The sequence below is a fragment of the Pinus tabuliformis genome, chromosome 4_2 (assembly GCF_031772625.1).
Source record: "Pinus tabuliformis cultivar Carrire ecotype Pingquan chromosome 4_2, CPIR1, whole genome shotgun sequence".
In the NCBI taxonomy this organism is placed as follows: Eukaryota; Viridiplantae; Streptophyta; class Pinopsida; order Pinales; family Pinaceae; genus Pinus; species Pinus tabuliformis.
The window spans coordinates 626,472,206-626,489,010 of NC_142304.1; positions in this window are offsets into that span (position 1 = coordinate 626,472,206).

Genomic DNA, 16,805 nt, shown 5'->3' on the forward strand with positions numbered 1-16,805 from the left:
CCTTTGGCCACAATAGCCCTCTTCTTAGCCCTCTTCCTTAGGTCAGATATCCCCATGGGCTTAGAATGGTTTGGAGCCTCTTCCTTAGGGTAGTGTTTTATGGAAATAAATTACTTGAATAATGACAACAACCACAATTTTCACCCAATGCACCATCAAGTCATCCTCCTCCATGGTCCCAACTACCTGTGCATTTTTATCCTAATCCATATCCTAGTCCTTATCCTAATTTTTACCCTAGCTGTAATCCAAACCCTAGTCCATACCTTACTCCAAACCCTGGACCTAACCCTCCTCCATACCCTAATCCAAACCTTAGACCTGACACTAATCAAAACCCTAGTCCAAACCATAACCCAAACCCTAATACAAATAAGGAGGTTGCACGATAATTTAAAATGCCTATTCTTCTAGTTAATTTCCCTTATCAATGTAATGTGCCATATTCAGATTCAGGGAAAGGAGTAAAGTCAGAAAATTTCCCTATCACTATAAAGTATTTACCCGAGGAAGAAGCCTTGATTCAAATAACATTAGAGGAGAAATCCTTGATTGGAACCTGTCCTAAAGTTATTGTTAAAGCTCAAAACTCTATAATTTCCATTAACCATTCTTGACAATTTTAGGAACAAACATTAGAGCCCAAGATTGAGGAGTTTCTTTCCTGTATTTCAGCAAATCCCTTATGCCTCTAAGAGAGTGATTATAAATTGTGGAACATTTGCATGAGTTGGAGAATCGTGAATATGTGGACCCCATTCAAGCATGGTTTGATGTATTCATCAACACACCTTATTCCCTCATCATTCAACAACCCTTGGTACCATATCAATTAAAGAAATTGGCTTCTCAAACTATGGTATGTGTTGAAGTTTACATTTTGAACCAAAGTGTGAGTATGTTAAGTATTCTATTACGAACATGTTTGCAGTCAAAGTACTTCTACAATTGAAGGACACCTTCGTCTCTCTAAATCAAGCCAGGGTAGTATAAGAGCAATAAATAAGATGTCATCTGAAATAAAACAATTACTACAACAATCCTAAAATTGTAATTCCCTAAGGCACAACTATCGAACTTATGTTATTATACACTCTTGTGATAAGTATTATTAGAAGTAATTTGCTCTTAATACCTCATATCTTCTAAAGTGACATTTATCATTGATTGGGTGGTTTCTCTTCATATTGTTTGAGGGTTTATTTTAATTCTTGATCGAGCTATTTTTGGGTAGGCCATCAAACAACTTGATCGAGGGATGAAATATTGCTTGATAAAACACTTAAAATGGCTCGATCTAGTTGTTGTTTTTCACCAAAAACACACCCTTGCTTGCTAGAAAGTGTAACTGAGTTTCATGCATAAACTGTCTTATTTACTTCACAATTTCAAGAATGTGCCAAAAAGACTTAAATCATATGGAATATTACATGTATAATCTTAATATTAAATTTTGTTTAAAATTAAATAATGATATAATATAATTAACCATGTCATTGGAACAACTGAAGTTGATAGACATAATTAGCCATATAAGTAAAATGATTAAAACTATATATAAGACTTAATATTCACATTTATTTTACTTTTTCATGAGCTTGAAAAAAAAAATTATGTCATATTAAATATATAATCTCACTATTAATTTTTGAGTAAAAATAAAACAACTATATAAAGTAATTATGTGATTACTGTTGACACCTAATCATAGGGGTTGGGTGAACAACTATAATTAGTGTAAATAAATAATAGAGAAGATGGAGAGTCATCAGGAGATGAACTGAGCAGTCACTCCCTGTTCTAAATAATAATGAACAACCTGAATGAATAATATGATTTGATTTGAGGAGTTACCTCCTGGCCTGACATGGTATCAGAGCCAGCTCTATTTTTAGCACTCTTGCCCTTGTAACTCCCTTCTACCTAATTTTTGCCTATTTTCTACATATTTTCCAGAACTGACAGCTTTGTCATGTTTTTGTGGCCTGACATGTCATATGTGTTTTCTATTCTCGCCTGAACGACTGATCTCCCCACTTTCCCCATAGAATATCATCGACAGAGAGAAACGAAACACTCCTTTCTTGTGACCTACCCTCATTGTGACATTAAGTCATCATTTGAACCAATTCAGGGCGTCAAGCCCCCAGCTACAGGAAACTTTTCATAAGCTTTATGGCACTCATACCACTCCTTGGACTATGTTTCTCTTCTCAGGACGTTCAAAACTGAACTGTTGCGTTCCAATTACACACTATCCCATTGGCATCACTATTGCTTTCCCATTACACACTATCCCCTTGACATCACTGATTGCGTTTCCATTATGCACTATCCCCTCAGCATCACTGATTGTGTTCCCATTACGCACTATCCCCTCGGCATCGTGTCAAGAATGGGATCGAACTATGGACCTTCAGAACCAGTAGAACTAGAATCATTGTCACTGTCTAAGCTGTCGCCTGTAACAGCATCCCTCTTGACGTTGCTGATTCCATCAATTTGAGGAGTGGAGGTGTCGTCAATGGTATTGAGCTCGTGCATAGAGTTGCCAATAAAAGAATTCGTAGAGTTGATATTGTAATGTGGCAAGGAACCCATGAGGGTTGTTAGGTCCCTATAATACTAGTGATTACCCCATTACTATTGTAGTTGTATCCCTTATTAATATTGTTGTGCCCCTATTGTCACGATATTGTTATTATTGTGCCCCATAGAATCCCTCTATTGTTATTTTTGTGGCTTTATATTATTATTGTTAGGTCGGTTGGGTTATATTGTGACTCCTTAGACTCCTATATATAGAAAGGAGGTTTTTTCATTTGTATCATCCAAGAATTGTTCACTTATGTAATGTAAAGGAGGTTTCCCCCTCGAAGAGGCTGAATTATAAGGCGTTGATCTATCTTTTCTATCTTTTTGTGAGTTGGTTTCATAACATTTGGTATCAGAGCTTTCGATTCTAGGGTTTCACTGCTCCAAATATGTCATCGTGGAATTTTTGCTATAACTATTTTTCTGCGATGTTTCAGAAGCTAAAAAAAAACCCATTTGAGATGAAATCGTACTGAACCTTGGGTCCAAATTTCAGAGCTTTTCGCACTATATTTGTGGAGATATGATCTGAGGAAGTTGGTCTTTGTGCAAACTCCTGAATTACATTCCAAACAGGTGACCTGGGGAAAAGCATCATAACTTTCTCTCTGACCATCGGATTGAAATTTCGTAAAAAGGTACAGAAAGAGGATGGATTGTAGTTTCTTTTATATATCTTCAGAGCTAAAGATCGAAACAGTGACTTGTGGCACGTTGTACAAGTTCGCTCTACTGAACTACTCTATAATCAGGTGACTGTGGGAGATTTGGCATAACTCTTCCCTGGAGAATCCAATTTGGATCAAACTAGTGGCATTAGAAAGAGGACACAGAGGGCTATCGTAGGTCCCAATTTCAAAACTAGATGATCCTAAATTATAGAGATACATTAGATTCAATATCAAGCTCCTACAAAGTGAAAAAAGATGTGTCGTTTTCTTTAAATTTTTGCATAAGCTTGGTTTGAAAGATTAGTTTGAAGGAATTCAAAGGGCATAGTAAAGCATTATTATTGGTAATTGATGCCTTGAGGAAAGAAAATGAAAACACCTAGTAGGCAACCTGAAAGCTCTAGCATGACTCATGAAGAAGAGGAAGAAATGCAACATGATATATCAAATTTACGAGACCAAGTGCAACAAGTGTCACTTGCACAAAAAGCAACAGAATCTAAGATGGATGGTTTAAAGAAAGATGTAGAAGCTAAGATGGATGGTTTAAAGAAAAGCGTATAAGCTAAGATGGATTGTTTAAAGACAAGCATGGAAGATTTGAAGATAGGCATGGAAGATTTGAAGACAGATTTGAAGACAGATTTAACAAAGTTTCTAAAAGAAATGCTTACTAATGGTGAAAGGGTAGTAAAGGAAACTCATGAAGAGAACAAAAGAAATGTTAGTCATGATTTCATAGACTCTAATGTTGGATCGAAGACCCACCATATTCGAAAAATCGATATGAGGAAGTTTGATGGCAAGGATCCTACAACATGCATATTGCAGATGGAGCAATTTTTCGATCTCAATAATGTGAAAAACACACAAAAGGTACATATTGCAACTTTATATTTGGAACCAAATTAGTTTGTATGGTTTCAATGGCTTTTCTCTCGTAAACAAATTATCACTTGGGTAATTTTTACGGAAGAATTGACAGCACATTATGAGGATACAAAAAGCAAGACTTTTTTTAGCCAATTGATAAGTCTCAAACAAAAGGGTTCAATAATGGAGCACATTGAGGAGTTCCAAAAATTGAACATAAGGGTAAAAAATATTCCAAAGGAGCATAGGATTGATGTGTTCATAGATACTTTAAAGGATAATATCCAACATGATGTTCGCCTTTGGGAACCTAATTCATTAGAGAAGGCATTCAGGTTAGCAAGAAAAATGGAAAGAAAAATTATGGCAACCAGGAAGCATACCACTCACAACTATAAAGATGGAAGTGTTGTTGCCCCTAGTCTTCCACAACCTATAAGGTTGACACCACAACAATTGGAAGAAAAAATAGCAAAAGGGCTTTGTTACAGTTGTGATAGCAAATACACTAAAGGTCATAAGTGTGCTAAGAAGCAATTATTCTACATAGATTGTGAAGAGGAAGAGGAAAAGGAGTAAGAAAGGTCAAAAGAAGAGGATATACTCCAGGAACAAAGCCTAGATAAAGAAGAAATGCATCTGACCATATCTTGTAATGCATTGGCTGGAATTACCACTCCTCAAACCATCAAGATAGAAGGACAAATCAAGAAGAAAAAGTTAATAGTGTTGATTGATTCATGAATTACCCACAATTTTATTCATTGAAAGGTAGCAAAAGAATTGAATTGCTTCCTATATCTAGCACCAGAGTGTCAAGTGATGATTGCAAATGGAGGAATGATAAATTGCTCTAGAAAGTGCCATAATCTCAAGCTATCCATGGGAGAATATGTATTGACTAGCCCAATGCTTTCAATTCCAATGGGAGGTGCTGATGTTGTACTAGGAGTCCAATGGTTACAATCCTTGGGTAAAATATCTTTTAATTTTCAAGAACTTTTCATGAAATCTTATTTAGAAGGAAACGAAGTTGAATTAAGGGGTATTGCAGGGAAACATGGAAAGATAATTAGCTCTAGCAGTATGACAAAGCTTCTAAAAAAGGAACAAAGAGGTGTAATTGCACAATTATGTTTGCTAGATGTTTCCACATCGGAATCATATATTTATCCAGATCTCCAAAAGTCTTGAATAATCACTCCAAGGTATTTGAGACTCCCAAAGGTCTCCCACCTATTCGTGATCATGATCATGCTATTCATCTGATTCCAGGAAGTGTTCCTCCAAACATCAGGCCATACAGATATCCCTATGCCCAAAAGATTGAAATTGAACATATGGTTGCAGAAATGCTAGAGGCTGGTATAATTCAACCTAGTCAAAGTTCTTTCTCTGCTCCAATAGTATTGGTGCACAAGAAGGATGGATCATGGCACATGTTTCCGAATTATAGGGAGCTCAGCAAGCTCACTATTAAAGATAAGTTTCCCATTCCTATCATTGATGAATTACTGGATGAATTGCATGGATCAATTTACTTCATCAAGTTGGATCTTCGTTCAGGATATCATCAAATCAGAATGAAGACTGAAGACATTCTAAAAACAACATTTAGAACTCATGATGGTCATTATGAATTTTTGGTCATGCCTTTTGGCCTTACCAATGCACCTTCTACATTTCAAGGTTTGATGAATTCCATTTTCAAACTCTTCCTTAGAAAATTTGTGTTAGTATTTTTTGATGATATACTAATCTATAGCAAGTCTTTGAAGGATCATGTTGAACATGTTGACAGGATGCTACAACTATTGGAGCAGAAACAATTATATGCAAAAAGATCCAAATGTTTCTTTGGTGTATAAGAGGTGGAATATCTGGGTCATATTGTATCTCATGAAGGAGTTAAGGTAAACCCTAGCAAAATTAAAGCTATTAAGGAATGGAAAATCCCCACATCCATAAAGCATCTGCGAGGATTTCTCCATCTGACAGGGTATTATTGCAAGTTTGTTAAGAATTATGGGAGAATAGCAGCACCTCTAACAACATTATTGAAGAAAGATGCATTTTCATGGACTCCAGAAGCAGCAAAGGCCTTCGAACATCTTAAAGAGGCAATATGCCAAGCACCAGTCGTAGCTACACCGGACTTCACAAAAACCTTTATTGTGGAATGCGATGCTTCAGGAAATGGAATTGGTGTTGTTTTAATGCAAGATGAAAGACCCATTGCTTTTGAAAGTCATCCAATCAAGGGAAAGTTTTTACACAAAGCTATTTATGAGAAGGAAATGTTGGCAATACTACATGCACTTAAGAAATGGTGACCCTACCTAATGGGAAGACACTTCAAGGTAAAAACGGATCATGATAGCCTTAAATACTTTTTAGAACAAAGATTATCCTCTAAAGAGCAACAAAAGTGGGTCACAAAGATGTTGGGTTATAACTTTGAAATCATCTACAAAGAAGGGAAGAAAAATGTGGTGGCAGATGCACTCTCAAGAAAGGATGAGGATGTGGAAGCATTGTTGTGCGCCATTTCTATTATCCAGCCAGATTGGTAAATGAAGCAAGGGAGGAATTGAAGAATGATGAAGAAGTGTGGGCACTTATTCAAAAGTTACAACAAGATTCCAGTACATCTGATACATTTAGCTGGCAAAATGATTTGTTATGGTACAAAGATCACTTATACCTCTGTAAGAATTCCCAACTCAAACAAAAGATTCTTATGGAATTGCACACTTCTCCCTTAGGAGGGCACTTAGGATTTTTAAAAACTTACCACAGGGTTAAGAAGGAATTTTTTTGGGATGGCCTTAAATCGGATATTCAAAAGTTTGTGGTGGAATGTTTAGTTTGCCAACAAAATAAAGTTGAGACAATTAAGATCCCAGGTCTATTACAACCTTTATCCATTCCAAGCCAACATTGGGGGGAGGTTTCAATGGATTTTATCACAAGTTTACCCAATTCTGAGGGAAAGAATGTCATCATGGTGGTAGTTGACAGACTTACCAAGTATGCACACTTTCGTGCATTATCACATCCATTTAAAGCCAATACAGTTTCTACTGCATTTATGGAAACAATTCAAAACCTACATGGAAATCAAAGATTATTGTAAGTGACAGAGATCCCATCTTCACTGGAAATTTTTGGATAGAATTATTTTCTTTTCTTGGTACTCAGTTAGCTCATAGCTCATCTTATCATCCTCAATCTGATAGGCAAACTGAGATAGTAACAAATTTTTGGAAGGATATCTTCATTTCTTTGTCTCTGATAAACAGACACAATGGGTCAAATGGTTGCCTATGGCTGAATGGTGGTATAACACATCCTTCCATACAGCAACAAAAATGACCCCATTTATGGAACTTTATGGATATCATCCGCCATCCATCACATCATATTTAAGAGAAAATTCTAAGGTTCAAGCAGTGGAACATCACATCGAACATCAACAACAAGTCCTCCAACTCTTAAAGGATAACCTCGTGTTGGCATAGAATAGAATGAAACAATAGGTAGATCAACATCGCAGCGAAAGAAGTTTTGATGTAGGTGATTGGGCATTCCTACGACTACAACCATATAAATGAATGTCCCTGAAGCAAGCTAAGAAGGATAATAAATTATCACCAAAGTATTATGGTCTATACAAGGTGTTGCAAAAGATTGGTACTAGGGCATACAAACTGGAGCTTCCTGCAACTTCTCGAGTGCACCAAGTTTTCCATGTTTCATGTTTAAAGAAGGTTACAGGCAACAAGCTCCCAGTTCAAACAATATTGCCAGAACTTAACGAGGAAGGAAAACTTATATTAGAACCGAAAGTAGTCACAGAGATAAGAACTTGACAGCTACGAAATTGATCAATTTCGGAGTTTCTCATCAAGTGGAAGAACTTATCCGCTGAGGATTCCACATGGGAGGATGAGAATTTTATACAGAAGTATCCAGAGCTACTCAAGCATTGAGGACAACACTTTTCTGAAGGAGAGGGGCATGTTAGGTCCCTATAATACTAGTGATTACCCCATTACTATTGTAGTTGTATCCCTTATTAATATTTTTGTGCCCCTATTGTCCCCATATTATTATTACTATGCCCCATAGAATCCCTCTATTGTTATTTTTGTGGCTTTATGTTATTATTGTTAGGCCGGCTAGGTTATATTGTGACTCCTTAGACTCCTATATATAGAAAGGAGGTTTTTTCATTTGTATCATCCAAGAATTGTTCATTTATGTAATGTAAAGGAGTTTTCCCCCTCGAAGAGGCTGAATTCTAAGGCGTTGATCTATCTTTTCTATCTTTTTGTGAGTTGGTTTCATAACAAGGGTTCTCATCTCCAAGCCACTGAGGGAGCAAGTATTCTATCGGAAAATGGTTGATTCTACTCGAATTGCGAAGATACCGTAGAGTAAAAAAAAAAATGTGTTCTCGAACATAAAGTTCTGAAGAATTGTGAGGTTTGATAATTCCAAGTGCTTCAACAGTTAGAGCGACAAAACTTGTTAAATGTGGTTTGCCATTTTCTTGTCCTTGGACTAAAGATTACTACATTTTTGGCTTTTGGAACTAGGGATTTTGTTCCCCTGTTTTGTAAGAAACTGTAGCTAGCTTTTTGGTTGTCATAAGAATTCAGAATATTGCTACTACACTCCATTTTTTTTTTTACATCAAAAGCACATTGTTTTTTGCCAGCAGAAGTTTTATTTTTAGAATACACAGTTTTAAAATGCATTCATTGATATCTATTGTGGGAGTGGTTCTAACAGGAAAGGAGAACTATCCAGAATGGTCATGCAAAATCAAACACACTCTCATTTTTAATGAGTTGTGGAAAGGAGTGTGTGTTGGAGACAGAGACAAAGAGCTAGAAAAACCTACCTCAAAAAGGAATTCATCATTTGGGAAAATAAGAACAGCAAGCCTTATGCATTGATTGCAGCATCAGTAAATGAGGAAGTGAGTCGCCATATTCCACCATTTTCAAATGGTTTCGAAGCCTTACAAAAACTGAAGGAACTCTATGACTCATACTCTGCACTTGAAGTTATTCAACTCATGATTAAACTCTTCTCCCTTGAATTACAAAATAATGAACCTCTTTCTCTTGCATAAGAAGTAAAATCTATAATGCATGATATCAAAGTCACTAATGTTGAACTGGATATTCCTTTGATAGCTTTTCTCAAGGCACTTTATCCCACTTACTCAAATTATCTCGAGTCATTGCAAGCAAATGGAAGCCTCAAAGATATTACCTTTGACTCCCTTGTGAAAAAATTTGCTGAAAGAGAGAAAGCTTTTGGAAAGAAGATAGCTCTTGAGTCTTCTGAAGAGGTTGTGTGCCTTGCACATAAAGAAAAGAATCTTGCTCAAGATTCTTCCAGAGGACGAGGTGGTCAAAGAGGAAGGGGAAGAAATTTTAGAGGCAGGGGGGGAAGACACTCTCAAGGAGAAAAGGCATATTTACACTACATACACTGCAAAATAAATGGATCACATGATGCATCCACATGCAAGTTGCCTTGGGACATAATTAAGCAGGAAAGAAACCAACCCAAAGGTAAAACTAATGACAAAGAGAAAGGTAAAGCACATGAATCCGGTCACTATGTTGTGGCACACTATAATATTGGAGTAAATGAAGGTGTATTTAATGCTTCACTTGCTTCTTGGAAAAATGATTGGTTGCTTCATTCAGGAGCAACTTACCACATGAATTTTAGAAGATATTTTTTTGAAGAATTTACTGACAATGTTGATGGAGCAGTATATTTTTCAGAAAAATCAAAACTCAAGCCATCAGGGCTTGGCATAATCAAGCTTAAATTTCCTGGTCTTCCAAACTTTCTTCTGCATCATGTTCTGTATCTCCCACAACTGAGGAGAGACTTGCTATGCTTGGTCCACATCCACCAACAAGGATAGTCCATTCATATGTTTGATGGCAAGCTTGAGGTGAGAAAGCATCAGACCACTCACTTGCCATGACGAGGATAGAAGAAGAAAGGCTTCTCAACCTGCAGGGCACCTCTACTCGTGCACAAAATTTCTCACACAATTCTCATTATGAAGAAGGTACATTTCCATCAAGTTTATTATGGAATGTTAGATTTGGACACTTGAACTATGACAACCTCCGCTTGTTGAAGAAAAATGGTGTTACTTGTTTGCCTACAATTCCTAGGAAACTTAAGCAATGTGATGTTTGCATTCTAGGAAAGCATAGCAAATAGTGTTTTCATTATTCACATTTCAGAGCACATAGAAAACTTGAACTCATTCATTCAGATTTATGTGGTCCAATGCCTGTTCCTTCTGCAAATGGAAATAAATATATGATGACATTTATTGATGACTACACCAGAATGTGTTGGTTTTATTTATTGAAGAACAAATTTGGTGCATTTCAAACATTCAACAACTTTCATACATGGATTGAAAATTATGCACAATCTCATATTGGCTCTATTCACACTGATAATGGAAAAGAATACACTTCAAATGAATTTGAAAACTATATTCACCAACATGGGATCAAACATCAAACAAATGTGCCTTATAATCCCCAACAGAATGGAGTAGTTGAAAGAATGAATAGGACAATCTTAAATATGGTATGCTCCATGATGTTTTTCAAAAATGTAAAATTGATGTTTTGGGCTGATGCAGTTCTATGTGTTGTATATATAAAGAATAAATGTCCATCTAATGCTATTAAAAACAAGACTCCTTATGAAATGTGGTATGGGCACATTCCTTCGGTAAAGCATCTCAAGGTCTTTGGTTCCACATGTTATGCCTTGATACCAAAGGTACATAGAAATAAAATTGGTGCAAGAAGTCGTAAGTGTATCTTCCTGGGGTATTCAAACACCTCCAAAGCATACCGTCTCTATAATGAAATCAATAAAAAGTTTGTTGTATCTAGAGATGTAATCTTTCTTGAATCATCCAAAACAAACAATGTTGTTGAGCGACAACTTAATTGCTTGGATAGATTCGCAAATGCAAAATCATTTCAAGAATTTGATAATCAGATTCCACATCTTGAAGGGGGGATTCCTATACTAGATCAATCTATGGAATCTTCTTTTGAAGCACTCTCTCCCCCGCTTGAAACTCCAACAACAGACGATACTTTGAGTGATGTGATTGACATGATTGGGAGACTCAATCTTGATTCAGTCCCAACTCAATCAACGCAGCAGCGTAGACCATCTGAGCAAGGTCCCCCAAAGTGGCTGACAAAGACACCTGAAAGTGTTCATGCTGATGAGGTTGGAAAGACAGGAACTTGAAATTCAAACCGGCAAAATGAAGGTGATGTAGATGACTCTCATTCACCTATTGATATGCATGTTTCTTATGATTGTGAATTGAATTTGTCTACAAATTTTGAACCAACTTCCTTCAAAGAGGCTGATTCTCATGATGAATGGAAAGAAGCAATGCAAAAGGAGTATGATGCCTTAATAAACAATAGCACTTGGAACCTGGTTGATTCTCCATTGGGAACCAAACTAATTGGCTGCAAATGGGTCTACAAGAACAAGTATAATACTGATGGCTCACTTGACAAGCATAAAGCCAAGCTTGTGGCAAAAGGTTTTGCACAGAAGGAAGGGGTTGATTATGAGGAGACTTTTGCCCCCACAGCAAAATGGGCTACCATTCAGACACTCTTTTCCCTAGTAGCTCAGAACGGTTGGAAAGTCCATCAAATGCATGTAAAAACTACTTTCTTGAATGGATATCTAAAAGAGAATGTTTTTATGTCCCAGCCTAAATGATTTTCTGTGAAAGGACATGAACATAAAGTATCCAAACTTGTGAAATCCTTGTATGAGCTTGATATGAAAAACTAACTCAGCATCTTCTGAAACTCAATTTCAAACGTTATGATCTTGATGATGCAACTTTGTTTGTCAAGAAGGATGGAAAAACAGTTGTATATCTTGTTGTATATGTAGATGATCTTTTGATGACAGGGAACAATGAGAGCTACATTGCATCCATAAAGAAGGAATCGAGGAAAGCTTTTGAAATGACTGATTTGGGCTATGTTCATTACTATCTTGGTAATGAAGTAACCCAACATCCGAAGTCTATATTCCTTTTTCAAAAGAAGTACATTGGAGATTTGTTGAACAGGTTTGGCATGACTGAATGCAATCCTTTGACTACTCCAATGGAACAAAACTTAAAGCTCACATCCATTGAAGGAAAAGAGTTTGAGGATGCAACAAAGTATAGACAAATTGTAGGAAGTCTCATCTACTTAACTACTACCAGACCATACATTTTGTTTGTTGTTGGAATTCTCTCTAGGTTTATGCAAAAGCCTCGTGAGGGACATTGGTCTACAGCAAAAAGAGATCTAAAGTACTTGAAGGGAACTCAAGTCTTTGGAATCAAGTATACACAGGTGGGTGACTTCAACTTGAATAGATACTATGATTCAAACTTTGATGGAGACAAAGAAACTAGGGTATCTACTTCAGGTTATGCTATGAGTCTAGGAGCTGTCTCCTGGAGATCACACAAATAATCAGTTCCGACAGATTCCACAATAGAGACAGAATATGTGGTAGAAGTTGAGGCAACAAAAGAAATTGTGTGGCTCAAGAAAATTCATGAAGATTTGTAGATAAAACAAGTACAATCGACTCCACTCATGATTGACAATACCTCTGCAATAAAGTTGGCCAAGAACCCAAAGTTCCATGATCGAACTAAACACATCAATACTAAATATCATCTAATTCGACATGATGTTGAGGCCAAAACAATCCATCTCTGCCATTGTTCCACTAATGAGCAAATTGCAAACATCTTCACCAAAGTGCTTGGAAGAGAAAAGCTTGAAAGATTCAGAACGATGCTTAGACTCACCAACATCCTTTCAAATTAAGGGGAGAATGTTGACACCTAACCATAGGGATTGGGTGAACCACTGTAATTAGTGTAAATAAATAATAGAGAAAATGGAGAGTCATTGGGAGATGCACTGAGTAGTCACTCCCTCTTGTATATAATAATGAACAAAGTGAATTAATAATGTGATTTGATTTGAGGAGTTACCTCCTAGCCGATTAAAACTCATGAAAATATATAGCCATCTAAGTAAAATGATTAAAAGCAATGAACCAATTTCTAGAAAAAGACTTCAAAAAAGATTTATTGAGCAAATATCATAAAAATAAAAAAGGTTTTCTTTCTTTAACTAGTACATGATATTTGATTTGATGTGGAATCTTGATTTGTGTTATTTAAATTGGTTTTTTGACTATATATATGGATTCAACACCTTGAAAAATCCCTAGGGCACTTCGATTTTGCAGGGTTTAGCCATCAAACTTTCGATTTCAATAAATTCCTACAAGATTTTAGAGAAATTAGACTGGAAAAACTCATGAGAAAAACTTTTAAAAAATCGCACTAAAAACAACTCAAAATTTAACAACTACTAGCTAGCATCGGATTATTATCAATCTCATTAAATATATACAACAATTATCTTTATATTAAAATATTGTAAAATTTATTTTAAAAATTGTGAACTTAAAAACCTCTAATAAAATAGCATTGATTTAACAAGTGAAGATTTGACATGATTGTATATTCAATATATAAATATGTTGATTTGACATTATTGAATGAACATTGTATTTAGTGTATATATATAATGTTGATTTAACTTCATTGCATATTCAATGATTATATTTTATTGATTTAACAAGCGAAGATTTGACATGATTGAATGAACATTGTATTCATTGTATATATATAATGTTGAATTAACTTCATTGCATATTCAATGATTATTGTATATATAATATGTTTGTTCCGTTACGCAACCCACAAAACATTGATATCTAATAGGCCAAATTTCAAGGATATAATTGTGTGAAAGCGGAATAAATTGCTACGTTAGATCACTTTCAAAGTAGTTAAAAATACTGAACTTAACATTTAGATGGTAAATTCAAACTATACTTGAAATAACAGAAAAGTAATAATGCAAATCTCGACCATCGAATTTAGATGGTATATCTGAATCTCTATTTTTTATTGGAAATAATTATTAATACATCATTTTAAAAATTAAATATAATGAGAGTACAGAATTCTTGATCTCACAACATAAACGTTCCAAATTCATCCTGTCACAACAGCACCGTCATAAAAATAGAAAAGAAAAAATGATGTTATTGTTAAACTACCAATCGCAAAAACATAGAAAGAATCAATAGCGCGAGAGCATCGTTTGAGAAAAACTCAGATTTGAAAGGAACTGGTTGTTTAAGTCGCGTAAGAGTAGTTTTTTTAAGAAAATGTGGGTGAAAATTTGGTCCAATAATTTTCAGTAAAAATATTTGATCTCACAGATTTTGTTATCCAATCCCAAACAAAATTATAAATACCTGCAAATTACTCCAAACACAATTTCTTTAATTAAAAAAATAAAATGAAAACACTAATTCATCGACCCTATTCCCGACACAAATTGTACATCGATAGAATCTAGAACCCATTGACAAAAAGTCTGACACGGAGTAACGACTTCAAAATTACCTTTTAAGAAACAATCCACAGGATTCATGCGTGCACAACACTATGAGCAATAAATTCAGAGAATATCTCTGCATTTTCAAAAGTCAAGCATATATTTCGGAGGATAATACCAGCTATTGCATTACCAAAGTCCAGCCCATGGTGTGTGGCTATAACAAAAATTTGTAGCCCATGAGTAGTAATGATTATTTTTTTAAAGTAGTACGTAAGATCAATTGTCAAAAAAAATATAACATGCCACTCTGTATCTGCCATCAGGCGCCGGTGTTAGTCGTACTAAGCATCTGACTTGCACTGATAACGTGTACTGATATCTTGACTAGCAAGGAGGAGAGTTGCTAACTTAAGGATTAAATTTTTTCTTCAAAATCTGATACGATTAACGACTTCAGAATTACTTTGAAGCATAGCTTACCAAATTCGGCCGTACTGGCCCGAAAAATTCTAAAATACGACCGTACGATTCGGTTCAGCTGCAAATTCGGAAATTGCAATTCGGTACGGTATTTTTTTAATAATTTTTTTATATTAAATAAATTATAATGAGTTGTGAATGGTACGATGAAAATATTACAATTATGATAGAATTAGGTAATAATATTTTTTATATTAAAAAAAATTATAAAGTGTAAACTGTAGGTTAAGAATAATATTATAATTATTATGGAATTTGGTAAAGTGTTTTTATTAATATAAAATTTAATATTTAAAAATAGAAATTTCTATATTATTCAAAATATTAAAAATATAAATTTCCAATTTAATTTTTTTTTTATCTAAAAGTTAATAAAAAATTAATATTTAAATAGAAATTTATATAATACTCAAAACATTAAAAACATAGTATTCAATATTTAAAAAGTTACAGTTACAATCTAATTTTGTAAAGATTTCTATGAATAAAAAATTAAATAGTTAAAGATTAAGAATAGAAATTTCTATATTAAAAAAGTATAGTAAATAGTAAATTGCATATTAAGAAAATTACAGTTGTAAAAAACAATAAATTTTATATTAAAATATTGTAGAAAATAGTAAGTTTATACTTTTTAAAAATAATAATTTTCATAGCAAAGAATAATAAACTTTTATTTATAAATATTTATAAGATATATAATCTCCATTTTTTTCGATTTGAATTTCATACTTCTCTTCTTTCCCATAGTAAAGAAATAGAAACCATGAATTAAAGTTTGGGTGTGCTTCTATCTACACTCTAAACAACTCTTTGAAAAATCTACAAAGAGACATTTAGATTGCTTTAGTTATTAATTAATAATGTTATTTTTCATTTTTAAGCCTTATATTAAAATTTAGGATTTGACTAAGTGATATTTTTTAAATATATTGTAAATATAGATTTATTTTTTTTAATTTTAAAAATAATTTAATTTTGGAAGATCTATATTTCCAAATTTTTTAGGTATTAATTTTTTTCCGTATCGAATCAAATTCATATTCGAATTCAAATTTGGTAACTATGCTTTGAGGATTAGTGATTTTCTTCGAAATCTAATATGAAGTAATGACTGAAAAATTACTTTAAAAGCAAATAGGGTCACAAAATTCATATATGCACCATCACGATGAGCAATGTATTCGAACAATATTTATGCTTGTTAAAAAATAAGCATAGATTTCATAGCAAAATACGAACTATTGCATTCTCAAACTCCAACTCATCTTAATCTTAAAAAATAAAAGAAAAAACCGATGACTTAACCTATATATATTAAAAAGCTCGGTAAGAGTTAATTTTTCATGTTTTTAATATTAATATGAGTGAATGTATTAATATTGGATTATGATTACATTGTAGATTTCGAAATATTCTATAAATCTAATAAATAGGAATGAATGGTAATGATATTTAAGTAGTCATATATTTTGGAATAATTTGGTGTATGAGTGAAATAAAGCAATTGGCTTTATTCATGTTCATCATATTTATGGCATATTACGAAATCTACAATCTACAATCAAGAATGATGTGCATTACTAATCATATCTTGACTAGTAAGGAGGATAACCCCTCATGCATGGATTCACACTTAACATTT